The sequence below is a fragment of the Stenella coeruleoalba genome, assembly GCF_951394435.1.
Source record: "Stenella coeruleoalba genome assembly, chromosome: 3".
Lineage (NCBI taxonomy): Eukaryota > Metazoa > Chordata > Mammalia > Artiodactyla > Delphinidae > Stenella > Stenella coeruleoalba.
This window is the reverse complement of record NC_137148.1, coordinates 158652355-158670926: the sequence shown is the minus strand read 5'-3', so window position 1 is coordinate 158670926 and position 18572 is coordinate 158652355. Positions and strand designations below refer to the sequence as shown.

The window sequence follows — 18572 nt, the reverse complement described above, 5'->3', positions numbered from 1 at the left end:
TTTCCCTCTAACCACTTAGAGCACTACCTAGCAGGAAAATAATACCAACAAAAAATCAACAGTTTGGAGCCTCCTTGCAGAATGTTTATGACAGGGTTCTCTGCAGATATTTGACCCTCAGGTTTTATTTATCTTTAATTGGTAGAAGTTAAAAGATGTCACTTACAAGCCATGAGAAGTTTTCTTGCACTAAGACTTCTAAGTTCTTTGCTCGGTGATATCTGCTAGAGTGGATGCTTCAGCTAAAATGTGAAAAGAAGCTCCCACTGAGCAGTTTCCTTTTCCTGCCTGAGCTGGTGCTGCGTGAGTTGGTGAAAGGGCTTTTCTCATTTTATCATCCCAGAATCCCTCTGTAAGCTGGTGCCAAGTTATCTAGGCAGCTGTTTCTCTTGTAAAGCAATGGGGATGGGAGTGAGGTACACATGAAAGGCTTTCAGTTTGCTTTAAGGATGGAGAATTTTCTGGGGAAGCTGGGTCAGAAGAGAGGATGTAGCCAGGAGTCTTGTGCTGATGTATGTGTCATTTTCTACATCTTATACCGCAAGGATATCTCATGCATCAGAAGGAACATGCCAAGATCTAGAGTCTCACCAGTGAGTGATTCTGCTTTAATACTGGCATGTCATTGCTACTAGACTCTCTCAGCTAACAAAACAAGGAGATACATGTGTGTGTACTAACACATGTATATACATATATCCATAAATATTTCTATACGTAACTGTCAGTACCTATATTAAGCTAAACATGAGTTCACACCGATGTCTCAAATTCTACTCCATTAACACGTAGATCATACTAGCCTCTTTCCCTTTCTTATCTGTAAGCTCCTAGTCCAACAACAGGACTCCCACCATTGGCCATCCTTTTTCTTAATTGTTCAGTTCTAATATAAACATGTATAGCAGTATTGGAATTGTTATCCCTATAAAAAATCGCTTTATCAACTAGAGTAGAGTGCTTGTGAACAGTTCCTTTTGCCTTAGGCTTACAGACTCCACCTGTTTCTGAAGTTACTTATCTAGGTCAGCACCTTATTCCTTCACCCCCTTCAGTGATGTTGCCTCATACATTTATAATAAATTTAGATTACTTTGTAAGAATCTTAATTTCTTTTAGGGGTTCTCCTCATCTCCTAAATTATTTTTAAAATTTTTTATACATTAAGGTTTGCTCTTTGTACTATAGTTTTATGGGTTTTGACAAATGCTTACTGTTTTTTATTCACCATTACAATATTACACAGAAGTTCACCAGCCTAAAAATTTTCCTATGCTTTACCTATTCAACCCTTCCTTCCTCCCTCAGATCCCTCGCAACCTCTAATCTGTTGAAGGTCTCTCAATTTTGCCTTTCCCAGAATGTCATACAGTTGGAAATTTTTGTTATTTAGCTTTTTCTGGATGGCTTCTTTCACTTAGCAATATGCATTTAAGATTTATACATTTATTTTCCTGGCATGGTAGCTCATTTCTTTTTATCACTGAAAAATATTCCACTGTATGGATGTACCGGTTTGTTTATACATTCCTATTAAAAGTCATTTTGCTTGCTTCCCACTTTTGGTGATTATGAATAAATCTGCTATAAACATTCACATGCAAGTTCCTGTGTGGACATAAAATTTCAAATCTGTTGTGTAAATGCCTAGGAGCATGATCGTGGGTCATATGGTAAGATTACGTTTAGTTTTGTAAGAAAGTGACAAACTGTCTTCAAAGAAGCTGTACCATTTTGCATTCTCATTAACAGTGAGAGTTCCTTTTGCCCCACATCCTTTCCATTAGTTGGTAGTATCAGTTATTTGCATTTTAGCTATTCTAATAAGTGTGTAGTGGTATCTTATTGTTGTTCTAATTTGCAGCTCCCTAAGGACATATGATCTTAAGCACTTTTTCATATGTTCAAATAATTGCCATCTTTCTCAGTGAACTGTCTGTTCAGATCTTTTGCCCATTTTTAAATTGAGTTGTTTATTTTCTGGTTGAGAATAAATCTCACCTGGTTGTGGTATATAACTACCTTGTTTGATTTGATAGGTTACTATTTTATTGAGGATATTTTGAATTTATGTTTATGAGAGATATTGGTCTGTTGTTTTCCTTTCTTGTGATGTCTTTATTTGGTTTTAGTATTAGGATAAAGCTGGCCTCATAGAATGTGTTTGGAAGTGTTCCCACTGCTTCTATTTTCTGGAAGTGACTGTGGAGAATTGTTATATATTCTTTCTCAAATGTTTGTTAGAATTCACCAGTGAAACCATCTGGGTCTGGTGTTTTCTTTTTTGGAAGTTTAATAATTACTTGTTCCATTTCTTTAATATATATAGAACTATTCAGCTTATCTATTTCTCCTTTGTGAGTTTTAGCAATTTGTATCTTCCAAGAAACTGGTTCTTTTCATTAAAATCATCTAATTTGTGAGCATAGAGTTTTCCATAGTATCGCTTTATTATCGCTCCAATGTCCATGGGATCATCAGTAATGAACATTTGATACTGGTAATTTGTGTCTCCTCCCTTTTTTTCTTGGTTAGCCTGGTTTATCAATGTTACTGATCTTTTCAAAGAACCAGGTTTGGTTTCCTTTGATTTTGTTTTCTACTGGTTTCCCATTTTTAATTTTATAGTTTATTATTCCTTTGTTCTGCTTGCTTTAGGTTATTGCTTGTCTGTTTTGGTTTCTTAAGGGAAAACCTTAAGTTATTGATTTTAGATTTTTTTCTAATATATACATTAAATGCTATAAATTTCCCTCCATGTATTACTTTCACTGCATCTCACAAAACTTGATAAATTTTATTTTCATTTATTTCAAAAACATTTTTGATTTATCTTTAGACTTCTTAATATATTATTTGTTTTTTTGAAATGATAATTTTTAATTGAAGTATAGTTGATTTACAATATTGTGTTAGTTTCAGGTGTACAGCACAGCAATTCAGAATATATATACATATATTCTTCTTCAGATTCTCTGCCCTTATAGATAAAAGTTCTTTGTTTCATTTTCAAATATATGAAGATTTTCCAGCTTCCTGTTATTCATTACTGATAATTACAAATTGTGGTCTGAAACTATACTTTGATTTCTACCCTTTCAAGTTTGTTAGTATGAAAATGTGCATAACATAAAAGTTACCATCTTAACCATTTCTAAGTGTAAAGTACAGTTTTGTTAAGCATATTCACATTGCTATGCAACAAATCTCCGAACTTTTTCATCTTGCAATCTGAAACTCTATACCTATTCAATAACAACTCCCTATTTTCTCCTCTCTCCATCTCCTGGAAACTACCATTCTACTTTCTGATTCTATAAATTTGTCTACTCACATAAGGTACCTCATATAAGACAGTATTTGTCTTTTGTGACTGGCTTATTTCACTCAGCATAATGTTCTGAGTTAATCCATGTTGTATCATGTGCCGGAATGTCCTTTTTAAGGCTGAATAATATTCCATTGAATGTATTGTATATACCACATTTTGTTTATCCATTCATCTGTCAATGGACATTTGTGTTGCTTCTACCTCTTGGCTATTGTGAAGAGTGCTGTTTTGAAAACAGATGTGCAAATATCTCTTCAAGATCCTGCTTTCAATTATTTTGGCTATATACCCAGTAGTGGAGTTGCTGGAAAGGTAAATTTTTATGACCCAGAAGTGGTCTTTTTCAGTGAATATTCCACCCAAGTTTGACATGTTGTTGGATGGAGTATTCAAAAAACGCCACTTAGATCTAGTTACTTCATAGTTCTATTCAGGTCAAATATATCTTTATTGATTTCCTGCCTGCTTGATTGGTCACTTACTGACAGCAGGTGTTGGAATCTCAACTATAAAAGTGAATTTGTCTATTTCTTTTAGTTCTATCAGTTTTCATTTCACACATTTTGACACTCTTTTGTAACATACATGTTTAAAACTGCTGTCTTCTTGGAGAACTGACCCCATTATCATTATTAATAATAGTACTCCTTTTTATTCTTGATAATTTTCATTGTTCTAAATTCTCTTTGTCTAAAATTAATATAACTACTCCAGCTTTCATTTGATTAGTGTTAGCCTCCTATATCTTTCTCCCTCTTTTACTTTTAACTTTGTAAGTCATCAGGGTCTTTATATTAAAAAGAGTTTCTTGTTAGTACATATTTGGGTCTTTTTTTTTTTATCCAAAAGATAATTTTGTCTTTTAATTGGCATACTAAGATAATTCACATTTAAAGTAATTATTGACATATTTAAATTAATATCAACCATGTTTATAACTTTTTTCTATTCATTGCTAGAGGTTTCTTTATCTGCCCTCTCTCGTGTAAATTGAGCATTTGAAATAATTCTATTTGATCTCTTCTCTCTCATTTCTACTTCCTTAAAAAATTAGCTGTTGGGGCTTCCCTGGTGGTGCAGTGGTTAAGAATCCACCTGCCAATGCAGGGGACATGAGTTTGAGCACTGGCCTGGGAAGATCCCACATGCTGCAGAGCAACTAAGCCCATGTACCAAAACTACTGTGCCTGCACTCTAGAGCCTGTGAGCCACAACTACTGAGTCCACATGCTACAACTACTGAAGCCCGTGCATCTAGAGCCCATGCTCCACAACAAGAGAAGCTACTGCAATGAGAAGCCCATGCACTGCAATGAAAAGTAGCTCCCCACTCACTGCAACTAAAGAAAGCCTGTGCACAGCAATGAAGACCCAACGTAGCCAAAAATAAATTTAAAAAAAATTAGCTGTAGAACTTACAATATACATTTTTAAATAATTTAAATCTACATTCAAATGACATTATTCCACTTTATACATAGTGCAAGAACATGGATGACAGTTATCCATATGCTTAATCATCCAATATATTGTTGCTATTTTATAACTTTAAACAAATTGTTTTATTTTAGATAAATTACAAGAAAAGATTTCTTTTAATTTATTTCTCTTGCAGTGTTCTTGTTTTCTTCATATAGATCCAAGTTTCATTATCCTTCATTATCCTTTATCATTTTCTTTCTACCTTGAGAAAATGTTTTTAACATTTCTGCTGGTGAATCACCTCAGTTTTCAGTTGTCTGAGAAAGTCTTCATCTATCCTTCACTTTTGAAAAATAATTTTGTTGATATAGAATTCTACAGGTTTTTTTTCTTTCAAAACTTTAAATATTTCACTTCACTCTCTTCTTGCGTGCATGGTTTCTGATTAGAAGCCTGCTGTAATTCTGTAGTCAAGGTAGGTTGGTTTGGCTTTTGTTTTCTTTTTTCCTGACTTCTTTCAAGATTTTCCCCTCTTTGATTTTCTGCAATTTGAATATAATACCTAAGTGTAGTTATTTTGGGTATTTATTCTGTTTGATGCTGAGATTCTTGGAATTATGATTTAATGTCTGCCATTGATTTTGGAAAGTTCTTGGCCCTTATTACTTCAAGTACTTATTTTGCACCAGTCTCCTTCTCTTCTTTCTTCTGGTATTCCAAATATTCATATGTTAAATGCTTTTAAATGGTCCCACAGTTCTTGGGTGTTCTGGATGTTTTTCAATTCTTTTTTCTTGTTGCATTTCAATTTAGGAAGACCATATTCCCTCAGCCCTGTCAAGACTATGGAGGAGCCATTCTTTATTTCTGTTACATCACTCTCCCTTTTTATTCTTTCTCCTGGATTTTCTGTTACATCTAGCCTTTCTTTTTTATCTTTTCTTAAGTTTCCCTCTTTTTTCTGCATTATCCATCTCTTCTCGCATGATGTCTACCTTTTGCACTAGAGCCCTTAATGTGTTAATAATAGTTATTTTAAATTCTCTGATAATTTCAACATATGAGTCTGGTCTGATGCTTATTTTTTCCCTTTAGACTGTTTTTTTCTTTTTTTACCTTTTTGCATGATATGTAACATTTTGTAGAAATCTTAAAATGTTTTATCCAGTAATAGGAACTGAGGTAAATCCTTTAGTATGAGGACTTGAATTAACCTGACTAGGATTTGAGCTTTGGAGTTGGGCTTTGTTTAATGCATTCTAAATTTATAGATACTAGAGGCTTCAAATTCCACTAGTTTCCTTGTTTTTGTGACCTTTATTACTTTGGGCTTCCCTAAGTATTCCTCCTCAGAGACAGCCTTTGTCTTGTAGCTCTTTTAACTGTAATTCACGAATAGTATATTGGAGCACATTGGTGTGGTAGCAAGGTGTGGGGAGGAGGAGCATTCTATAATCTTCCAATTAAATTTTAATCTTTTAGTGAGCCTGTGACCTTCACAAATGTTTCTTCTTTTATAGCTTCAAAACGCTCCCTCCTTAGGTGAGATAGGAAAACTAGAAAGGGCTGGGGTTGGAAAAATGCCCTTCCCCTGGTGGAATAAGCTCTGGTAATGTGTTTTCCCTGGATAGTAGTCTGTTATGTAGAATACCCTGGGCAAACCTCTTGGGATTTCTGGAGGTGAAGCCCGCAAGAGTAAGGGGTCCCCTGAGATTGTGGCTCCAGGAGTTTCTCAATCTCACACTGATCCACACTCAAACTCAGGCAATTCATCAAAAATACCATATAAGTGTTTCTACCAGGTTATGGCTCCAGTGCCTTCCAGGTTAACAGATCTTGGCTATGTCCTCTGATTTGCCTGTCTCTCCAGATTTGGGGTTGGCAATTTTCTCTGAAACTCAGTTCTCTGATGAGTCCAAGAAAAGTCATTGATTTTCAGTTTGTCCAGCTTTTTCTTGGTGTATGGATAGGACTGTAAGAACTCCAAGTTCTCTACATGTCTGAGTTGAAATTAGAAGTCTTCTAGGATAGGGATCTTAATAATAGTATATTGCTATATATTCGAGAAATTGGGGTTTTTTTTTTTTAGTTATTTAATGAATCAATATGGTTCTAAGAATTTTATTAATATATCAGTTTATTTTGAAAAATTTTAGGCTTCTTCTAAATCAAAATATAATTTCTAGAGGAACAAACCTCTGATATGTATTTTCTTTCTTTTTTTAAAAAAATATTTATTTATTTAGCTGCACCAGGTCTTAGTTTCAGTATGTGGAATCTGTGTTGCCACATGAGGGATCTTCGTTGCAGCATGAGGGATCTAGTTCCATGACCAGGGATTGAACCTGGGCACCCTGCATTGGGAGCATGGAGTCTTAACCACTGGACCACCAGGGAAGTCTCTCTGATATGTATTTTCTCCAACATCACTAAGGAATTAACTCAATTCTGACACGATCTACCTGAAGATAGCACCAGGTCCCACAGGTTAAGGGCTCAGTCCTACAAAACTGCCCCCACCTCCTTTTCAGACACCAATCCTAAGTCCAAGTTGTCACCCATGCTTTTGACCTATCAGCTATAGATGGGTTTCCACGGCCCCTCCTTGGGCTTGATTAATGTGCTAGAGTAGCTCACAGAACACATAAATATTTTACTTACTGGATTAGAAAAGGATATAACTCAGGAAATGCCAATGGAAGAGATGCATAGGGCAAGGTATGTGGGAAGGGGTGCAGGCTTCCATGCTCTCTGGAATCTCCATTCTCCCCAAAATTCCACATGTTCACCAACGTGGAAGCTCTCCAAACATTGTTTGGTTTTTATGGAGGATTCTTTACATAGACATGGTTTGCCACTGATGATTGAACTCAATCAATCTAGTCCCTCTCTTCTCCTAGAAGACTGGGGGTGGGGGTGGACTAAAAGTTCCAACTCTTTAATCACATGGTTGGTTCCCCTGGCAACCGGCCCCCAGCCTTGAGTTACCTAGAGGCTTTCCAAAAGTCACCTCATCAATATAATGAAAGACACGTTTATAGCTCTTATCATTTAGGAAATTCCAAGAGTTTTAGGGGCTCTGTGCCAGGAACAGGAGGAAGACCAATGTATATCTATATATTTTATAAATCACAAAAGCCAAAATCAATATGTTGACTGAAAAAAATGCACAACCTAAAAGCTGAGAATTATGATTTATTTGGCAGACTTACTGAGGACTTTAAGCCCCAGATATAGCCTCTCAGACAGCTCTGAGGAACTGTTCCAAAGAGGTAAGGAAAGAGCCAGGATATATAGGAGTTTTTGCTGAAAAAAAAAAAAAAAATGTAGTCGGACATCAAAATATTACTGCTAATTACAAAAAACAGACATCTCAAGTTAATGATTTTACTGCTTTTCTGTATATGGGAAGATGCAAAAGTCTGTGCTCATTGAAATTATTCCTTTGACATGCACCTTAACTGTTCTGTTTTTCTCCAGTTCCCCTCAGGGTGTACCTTCAGGGCAGCTGCAGTGGCTGATGACTTTATGTCCACAACATATTTTGTTTACTGAAATGGCAGGTGACATTCTTTGTCCACAGATATATTCCCCAGGCCTGGGTCTTTTTAATAACATAAACCATGTAGTATGGTGCACAGCTAGGTGGAAGCTCCTTGCTAGCAGGAATTTTGTTGCATGCATTGCAATAGGGCTCTGGAAAGGACTTAAGGCCTCACTCTTCCAAGTGTGACACAGACACTCTGGCCCCAGACCCACTAAGTCAGAATCTGTGTTGTCGACAAAAACTTAATCAGTTTACGAAAGAAATGGAAAGTTTTATTTGAGCCGAATTGAGGATTATAACCTAGGAACAGCATCTCAGAAAGCTCTGAGAACTGCTCTGCCCAATAGAAGTCAAAGCACATTTATATAAGTTTTTTGAGACAGAGGGCTGTATATCAGATGACGTATTATCGACAGTTTACACAATCCAAATCTGCAAGTATGAAGTAGTGGGTCATGTGACCCCTTACAAAATCAAGAAGGTGGTTTATCTTTTAAGCAGTTGTCTTGTTGATGCTAGGAGAATGTTGCTCTTTAGGGTTGAGCAGGTACTTCTGCCAATGGGAGAGGTTTGGTTGATGCATAACGCAGATACACAATGCACAGAGAGAGGAGAGAAGAGGCCAAAGGGCAGAGAAAATTTGTTGTTTAAAGTTTTCTTGTCTTGCCATAAAATACTGTGGAAAATTTTTTTCCACAGTGTGTTAATAATGTCCCCACTTGATCCGTGGAAATGACAACCTCAGAGACACAGACCACACTAAAGCCACTTAACATCCCCAGTGCAATGTTTGGACCCTGAAGACCACCCACTGTAAATGGGGCATTCATGAGGTAATTGGGGAAGCTTTAATTTGGCCTAATAGATAAAACCACGAAATTATAATGACACTGTGCTTATGCTCCAAAGGCCCTATTTTTCAGAAATGCATTATGAAAATAGAAAGAGCAAAGCCAAGCTTCTGCCACCTCCCCTGATAATGTTCAAGGCTACTGTTTTTTCCTACAGTTAAAAAAAAATAGGCCTAAAATGGAGTCACTTGTGCTAAGCCCACATCACCAAACCATGGCTTAATACCTAACCTAATTGCAGTTTCAACCTTCCCCAGGAATGTAGTCTTAACCAGTCAGTTTGGAATTTTCTGATCAGCACCAAAGAGGTGATCTGCCACACACACCCTTTCCATCTCCAAAAGGAAGACCTAATCTGCTCTTTCTTATCACTTCCCCCTTCTGTCTATAAAAGCTTTCCATTTTGTACGGCTCCTTGGAGCTCCATTCTTTTTAAATTTTGTAATGTTTTTTAAAATATATTTCATTGAAGTATAGTTGATTTACAATGTGTTAGTTTCTGGCATACGGCAAAGTGATTCAATTATATATATATATTTATCATATATATATTATATATATATTATATATATATATAATATATATATATTATATATATATATAGATATATATATGATAGTTTGCATCTGCTAATCCAAAACTCCCAATCCATCCCTTCCCAAACCCCCTCCCCCTTGGCAACCATAAGTCTGTTCTGTTCTATGTCTATGAGTCTGTTTCTGCTTTGTAGATAAGTTCATTTGTGTCATGATTCCACACATAAGTGATATATGGTATTTGTCTTTCTTTTTCTGACTTACTTCACTTAGTATGATAATCTCTAGGTTGCTGCAAATGACATTATTTCATTCTTTTTTATGGCTGAGTAGTATTCCATTGTGTGTGTGTGTGTGTGTGTGTGTGTGTGTGTGTGTGTGTGTGTGTATATATACATATATATATATATATATATATGTATATAAACACCACATCTTCTTTATCCATTCATCTGTCAGTGGACACTTAGGTTGCTTCCATGTCTTGGCTATTGTAAATACAGCTGCTATGAACATTGTGGTGCATGTATCTTTTTGAATTATAGTTTTGTCTGGGTATATGCCCAGGAGTGGGATTGCTGGATGAGATGGCAACTCTATTTTTAGTTTTTTGAGGAACCTCCATACTTTTTTCCAAAGTGGCTGCACCAATTCCCATTCCCACCAACAGTGTAGGAGGATTCCCTTTTCTCCACACCCTCTCCAGCATTTATTATTTGTAGACTTTTTAATGATGGCCATTTTGACTGGTGTGAGGTGGTACCTCATCGTAGTTTTGATTTGCATTTCTCTAATAATTAGTGATGTTGAACATCTTTTCATGTGCCTATTGGCCATCTGTATGTCTTCTTGGAGAAATGTCTGTTTAGGTGTTCTGCCCATTTTTTGACTGGGTTGTTTTTTTTTGTTATTGAGTTATGTGAGCTGTTTGTATATTTTGGAAATTAAGCCCTTGCCAGTCTCGCTGTTTGCAAATATTTTCTCCCAGCCTGTAGGTCGTCTTTTCCTTTTGTTTATGGTTTCCTTTGCTATGCAAAAGCTTATGTTTTATTACGTCCCATTTATTTATTTTTGCTTTTATTTCTATCGCCTTGGAAGTAGCGATAGAAGTCTTCTTAGACTGACCTAAGAAAACATTGCTACGATTGATGTCAGAGAATGTTTTGCCTATGTTCTCTTCTAGGAGTTTCATGGTGTCATCTTATATTTAAGTCTTTAACCCATTTTGAGTTTATTTTTGTGTATGGTGAGAGGGTGTGTTCAAACATCATTGATTTACATGTCGCTGTCCAGCTTTCCCAACACCACTTGCTGAAGAGACTGTCTTTTCTCCATTGCGTATTCTTGCTTTCTTTGTCAAAGATTAATTGTCCATAGATGTGCGGGTTTATTTCTGGGCTCTCTGTTCTGTTCCACTGTTCCATATGTCTGTTTTTGTGCCAATACCACACTGTTTTGATTACTGTAGCTTTGTAGTATTGTCTGGAATCTGGGAGGGTTATGCTTCCTGCTTTGTTCTTTTCTTTAGGATTGCTTTGGCAATTCTGGGTCTTTTATGGTTCCATGTAAATTTTAGGATTATTTGTTCTAGTTCTGTGAAAAATGTCATGGGTAATTTGATAGGAATCGCATTAAAGTTGTAGATTGCTTTAGGTAGGATGGCCATTTTAACAATATTAGTTCTTCCAATCTTGGAGCTCCTTTCTACTTGCTAGATGAGATGATGCCTGATTCATGACTTGTTCAATAAAGCCAATTAGATCTTGAAAATTTACTTCGTTTAATTTTCGTTATTTAACGCTATCTATGGCCTAAAATACCCAGAACTCCCTCTTCCAGGGCACATTGTAAATTGCACTTCCCACTCCTTTGAAGTTAGGCCAAGTAACTCACTTTGGCAAATAAAAAGTGAATGAAGTGCAAGTCTTAGGCGCCCCGTGTCCATTTCCCACATCCCCTATACCTGCCTATTCTCAGACTCCAGTGAGCATCAGAATCACCTGGAGGGCTTGTTAAGCAGGTCCTTGGTGCCATCCCAGAATTTCTGATCCAGTACCTCTGGAGTGGTGGGGTTAGTGTAAGGTGGTGTGGCCTGAGAATGTGCATTTATAACAAGTTTCAGGTGATGTTTATATTGCTGGTCTGAAGGATATACTTTAGGAACCAGTGTTCTAGAAGAATCTTCTCTGGGCCAGATTCTCTGGGCAATGCTTCCCTATTGAGTCATGTTTAAGATGAAGGATGGGTGAGAAGCAAATATTTCTTCTGTCCTCATTGCACTGAGATTTTCATGCTCATAACTGAAAGGGTATATCCCACAAAGAAGCACAAAATTCTCAGAACCCACAAGTCCTCAAGAAAACAACAATATTTTGATTAGAGAGGCTTATTCAGCTTTGGCTGGGTTCCAGGCACACAGATCCTCACAGAATTAATGGTGCAGAGCTGCCAAGAGGTCCTTGGGCTTGTCTTAAGGCACATTCCCCTTGGTCCTCTGCTACCTGGTAATAGGATAACTACTTCCAAGAAAGAATTCAAGAATTTCCTAGGATGGCGCCCCCCTCTCCCCTATGTCTTCCATGGGCCCGGCCTATGTCTTGAATTCACTCTATTAAAAGCAAGACAACAGGCCCAAAATATAGTCACTTATGCTAAACCCCAAGGACTTAAAGTAGTTTTGGCCTCTCCCAGGAATGGACTTTTAAACCAACCAGGAATTACCTGGTCAGCACTAGTGAAGTAATCCGCCTGATAGACCTCTGCAGCCCCTAAAGGAAGGTGACCTTGTCACAACCAGTCCATTTTTTGCTAATATGTCTCCCTTGTTCCTGCTCCCTTCTGCCTATAAAAGTCTTTCATTTGTACAGCTCCTTGGAGCTCCTTTCCATCTGCTACATGGGATGATGCCTGAATCATGATTCATGAATGATGATTCATGAATCATTGAATAAGGTCTTTAAAATTTACTCAGTTGAATTTTGCTTTTTAACAACTCACAGGATCTGGTTTTCTATTACTGATATCAAACACTTTTGGAGCCAATGGAGGGTGGTGCATGTCTAAGACAAGATTTATCAGTAATTTCCCTGACGTCAGATCCACAAACCTCTGGCCAGCAGACGGCTACAGAAGGTAGGCAGCGCCAGGAATGGTCCCACCCCTATGAACCTTAAGACAGGTCAAGATAAGGGAGGGCTATAAATCTGACTTGGCTCGATTAATATCCAGGCACCTCTAAGCACCAACTTTGCTACTAGCTCAGTCACCTGGGGGTGATTTCCTCTTTTTTTTTTTTTTTTTTTTTTTTTTTGCAGTACTCGGGCCTCTCACGGGCCCACCCGCTCCGCGGAACGTGGGATCTTCCCGCACCGGGGCACGAACCCGCGTCCCCTGCATCGGTAGGTGGACTCTCAACCACTGCGCCACCAGGGAAGCCCGATTTCCTCTTCTTATCCTTGTGGTCCCTCCCCCAGCTGAGTGCACACAGCTATCTTTACATCTCTCTTACTCTCTTCTACTACACTTCTTTCACTTTCTCCAATTCCTGTGATTTCTCTAGTTGCAGTGTATCCTCTTATCCCTTTCCATGTATGTGTCCAGATCAATTTTCCTGTCTTTCAGATTCTGCCTTTTTGCCTGTCACATACTCTCTGGATGTGTCTTTAAAATAGATTTAAAAAAAAAAATAATTCAATTCAGAGCAAAAATGAATAGTATACCTAAGATGGCTGGTTAACTAAATACCTGGCTGCACTTTTTTTTCTCTTTTTAACCTTGAGTTTGGTTTTTGTTGGTTCTGTGAAGACATAGCTTTCCTCTAAGGCCTCATGACTTTCTTGTTATTGACAGGTCCCTTCCTACTGGGTAGCCACAGTCCCTCTGCTAAGTGCAACTGTTTGAGAGAGAAGCAATAGCTTGTGATTCAAGGCTTTGGAAATCCTGTGCAACATGGAAACAGAGGTTGGGTAAGGATCAGCTGGAGGAAGGCCAAATGGGAGGAGAGTGGGAATTCACACTCCCACCCTGGGGTGCAGGGGCAGGTGGGATCCTGGCCTCTCTCTCTGAGGAGAGTGTGAGGCTGAAACCACAGCGACAACACTGAGGTTAGAAGGAGGAGAGAGAGGTGATGTTAAGTGAGGGCCTCTCATTCTCCCCTAAATAGCAGCAGGCCCTAAGAGCCTCCTGCCAGGAAGCCCTTCATGCCAGGAGCTTCCACTACTCCCTCACTCCTCCCCCAGTCCCCCCAACACTTGTAAGAATTCCTGCATCACCTCTGGAGAAGGCATGACTGAAATTCCCTCCTGTTGGATGTGGAAAGGACCCATCCCTTCTGCATGTTATCATGGAAATCATAAGGAGAGGGGAAAAGGAACATGGTGGCACACAAGGCATGTGAGATGAAGCAGCAACTAAGGAAGGGTTTGTCTTCTTTTGCCAAACTCCATGGCCCTGATCTTCATTCCAGCCTAGATCAAAATGTTCCTCTGTCCTAAATGGGAGAGAAACTCATTTTGCCACCACCTCTTCCCAGCTATGCTGATGAATAAGCTGGTATATCCCTGCTGTGTCGTGACCACCACCTGCCTGCCATCAGGAGGGAGAAACCACTGCCCAGCATTCCAAATTCCTTGACCACAGTGGACAGTCATCACCTCATGCCCAAAGCAGTAATGTCCAGCAGCCCTCCACTGCCTCTGGGCTGGGTCCTAATCAACCCTAGCCTTGGTGTGCTCATGCTCTGACCCCAAACACATCCACTATCTCACATTCTCCACCAAAACACCTGACAGGCCCCAACCTCCTCCACTGGCCATATAATTTTAGTGTTTTAGATAACATTCAGAGGTTATCTACCCAGTTCAGCCCCACTTCTTGCAGACTGGAACACCAAAGCCCAGAGGAGCTGAGTGGCTCATCCAATGTGCACACAACCCCCTTGTGGCAGAGGCAGGTCAATGACAGCCCTCTGGATAGTGTGGTCAGTGCGTTTCAGTCCTGAGTTACATCTGTCCCCTTTCACACTCAAGTGTACTTTTTTTTTTTTTGGCCGCGCAGCTTGCAAGATCTTAGTTCCCCAACCAAGGATCAAACCTATACCCCCTGCAGTGGAAGCTCGGAGTCCTAACCACTGGACCACCAGGGAATTCCCTCAAGTGTCCCACTTTAGACCATACATGCATACATGACATAGAGTCACTGTATTAAGTGACATATAGTCACAATGTCTATTGTACCATGTTAGGTGTTGAGTAAGATGGAGTCAGGGAAGACCCCAAGGGTGACATTGGGCCAGCCCCACAATAAGTCAAATGAGCCTTGGGGAACTTGGGTGGTGGGATTAATTCAGACCTGGCTGGAGAGCTGGGGAACCAGAAAGGCCTTTGGTCAAAATTCCACATGAGCTGGGCCTCAAGCCACAGGCAGAAGTCTAACAGGTTAAGCAGGGGGGAAACTTGTGTCAAGAGTAGCACAAGTGAAAGCAAGTCTGTGGGCAGATGTTTGGTGGAGAGTGCCACATGCCAGGCCCTGAGAACACCAAGATCGGGCAGACACAGGCTTTGGCTAGAAGAACTCATGCCAGATTTCAGAAGAGTGAAGCATGGGGACAGGTGGACTTGGAGGTGGGGGTCACGGGGGGCGGGGGCAGGAGAGGAACTGGGATTCCTGCTACCACCTCTCTAGCTTAAGGCCAGGGGCTGGTTCAGAGCTTCAGAGAGTATTCCCAGCTCAAATAACCTCCCAGAGCCCTCTTGATTGCGTCCCTCTTTAGTTATCTATTTTTTTACTGCCCTGCATCACCCATTAGCTATGTGCACCCCCGTACTCCTTACCTGGATGTCCCACCCACGGTATTATATTTTCTGGTCTTCCTAGCAAGCCCTACCACGGTGTTTTGCAATCTGAAAGATCCTGGTAAATATTTCTTAATAAACCACACATATTTTCGCCAGCCAGTGAAATGGTCCCCTGGTGTCCTTCGTTCAGGCTATGGCACAGGGTGGTAGTCTGGGGCTCAGGAGTGGTGGTAGGGAGAAGCCAATGGGATTTCCCAAGAGGGGAAAATGGAAGGAGGGTGAGGAAGGGAAAGCGATAGGATACTAGCGAGGACAATAAAGGTGAGCTCTGAAGAGACAGGGCACACCACAGGCACAGAACATCTGGTCTCAAATGACACCAGCCCCAGCAGACCTGGCCCAGCTTTCACACAGCTGATGGTTCCAGTGACATGCAGGGAGGCAAGAAGCCCCTGTCTGTGTCGGGACAGACAGGGTTCAACTCTGGAGTATGGACCCTAACCCGTACCCCACCATGCTCCCAGGCCCTGCTGCCCAGTGTCCAAGAGGTGAACCTCGTAGTCCTGCAGGACTAACACAGTAAAGCCCACAGAGCTGGAGACCCAGATCTCACTTCGCCTGCTTTCTGGTGGTTGCTGCCCCCTGCCGACAGAGCAGGACCATGACAGCACTAGAAGCCCATCTCCCCTCCACGCACAAGGCAGAGTCAGGAAGACTTCCAAAATCATATCCAAAGAGGGAAACCCAGCCCTCAGTGGGGTCTTTATAAACAGCCTCCTTGTTTAGCACAAGATGGGACGAGGCCTCCTTTCATGAACTTCACTGCCTTCTGAAGCTTCAGAGAACTGCTAACATGCATCATTGTGGCTATCAACCTGGCATTGTGCTACGCACATGTAGATTTTCTCATCATACAGGTCATAAAATTGAAGCATAGAGAAACTTGGGAACTCCCCACTTGGAGACATGGAGTTCCTAGGACTGTGGATACAGATCTTATCTCCTAACTGCAGTACTAACAAAGTACAGATCTTCCTAGATTTACAATGGGGGTACATCCTGACAAACCCATTGTAAGTTGAAAATACCCTAAGTCAAAAATGCACTTAGGGGACTTCCCTGGTGGTCCAGTGGCTACAACTCCATGCTCCCAATGCAGGGGGCCTGGGTTCAATCCCTGGTCACAGAACTAGATCCCACCTGCTGCAACTAAGAGTTCACATGCCGCAACTAAAGATCCTGCAAGCCGCAACAAAGATCCCGTGTGCCACAACTAAGACCCAGCGCGTCTAAATAAATATTTTTTTTAAATGCACTTAATACACCTAACCTACTGAACATCATAGCTTCGCCTAAGCTACCTTAAATGTGCTCAGAACACTTACATTAACCTACTGTTGGGCAAAAACATCTAACACAAAGCTTGTTTTATAATAAAGTGTTGAATATCTCATAGTTTATTGAATACTGTACTGAAAACTGAAAAACAGAATGGCTGTATGAGTATAGAATGGTCCTAAGTGCATCAGTCGTTTACCCTCATGATCGTGTGGCTGACTGGGAGCTACAGCTTGCTGTCGCTGCTCAGCATCAGAGTATTGTACCTCATATCACTAGCCAAGGAAAAGATCAAAATTCAAAATGTGAAGTACGGTTTCTACTGAATGTGTACTGCTTTCTCATCATTGTAAAGTCAAAACATCAAGTCAAACTATCATAGGTCAGGGACAACCTATAATCTGGTAGAGATTTGGATCGGCGCAGGGAGAAGGGAGATGCAAAAGCGTTTTCTGAGCATCTATTAGGTGCTGGGCGTGAGCTGGGTGCCAGGGAGACTGAGGCCCAGCTGCTCACTTGAGGGGGACATAGCTCAAAAGAAGTCATTACCACTAGGACATATGACATGGGGAGAAGAGACTCCACATCCCCCATAACTTGACCATCTCTTGCTTACTTTAAAATTCCTTGACCATCCTGTTATTTCTCAGCTCCCCTTCCCAGTAAAACTTCCTAAGAGCTGACTACACACACTCCCTCTACTTTCTCACCTCTAGCTCCTGTGAGGGGCTTCACTCAAGGGCTGAAGTGTTTAGACTCTAGAGTCCAACTGCCTCCATTACCTCCTACAAGGCTAAGGGCAGAATGGGCACCCCTACTATGCCTGTATTCTTACCTGGAAAAAAGCAACTGTGGTGCTACCTACCCCATAATATTGTTATGGGTACTAAATGGATTGATGCATATGCCTGGCATGTGAGATACACTGGGTGAGTGCAATCCACTATTGTTACGATAGGGCTAGGGGGCACATTTGCCATGGTTAGCCATTAGCGCCAACCCTCATGTTCTCTCTCCACTATTGCCTTTTCTGGTAGGTGATTCTGCATGGAGAAACTGGGTGGGCACAGCCTGCCCTTCTTTTCTAGGGTTCCTTTGCACCAGGAGCCTTACATGTTCCACACTGCCACAGACTGGGTAGGGAAGTATGACCCTGGCGAATCATCTCAGAAAGGCCACTTGCCCAAGGACAGAGACCACACATACAGTCACAGCAGCTTTTCCAGTGATAAAGGAAGTATTTTGGCACCCATGTGCCTTATCACACTTTGCTTATTTCTCAATCAATAAGCCAGGTCAGGAAAGGCAGTCTCACACCTGGACAGTCTGGTCAAAGGGTACAAAGGCTCCTAATGGCCCATCTACCACCTGAGGTCACCAGGGTCACTCTTCTGCCCTCCTGTCCCTTCAACTCCTGGCCTTCACCTTGCCCCTTAAAGATCTTCAGGACACCCTTTTCCCACCAGGTTTCCAGTGGGTCTCCCCCTCCTCCTCCCTGGCAGCACCTTCTCCATCCCTTAGCTGACTCCCTCCTCACCTGGCTATAAATATAGGTGCACCCTTGGTGAGGTTTGGTCGAGAGCCTTCACTCTCCACTTCCTCAGCTCCTGAAGTTCTCATCTCTTCCCCAACCTGATTCCACCAGATGTTTCACAGGCAGTGGGTCCAAATGTATTCAAACCCCTCCTGACCCACCAACAGGTCAAGCCCTGACTTGGGAGTCACCTTTTATCTATGTTAAATTTTAATTTC

The 18572-nt window shown here is 40.6% G+C and overlaps 1 protein-coding gene across 1 annotated transcript in view; it reads right to left on the bottom strand.

Annotated features, from left to right (window-relative positions):
- LOC307184937 (olfactory receptor 2V1-like) overlaps window positions 1-18572 on the bottom strand; it is a gene marked incomplete at both ends in the record, with an annotated part of 395233 nt that overhangs the window by 212738 nt on the left and 163923 nt on the right.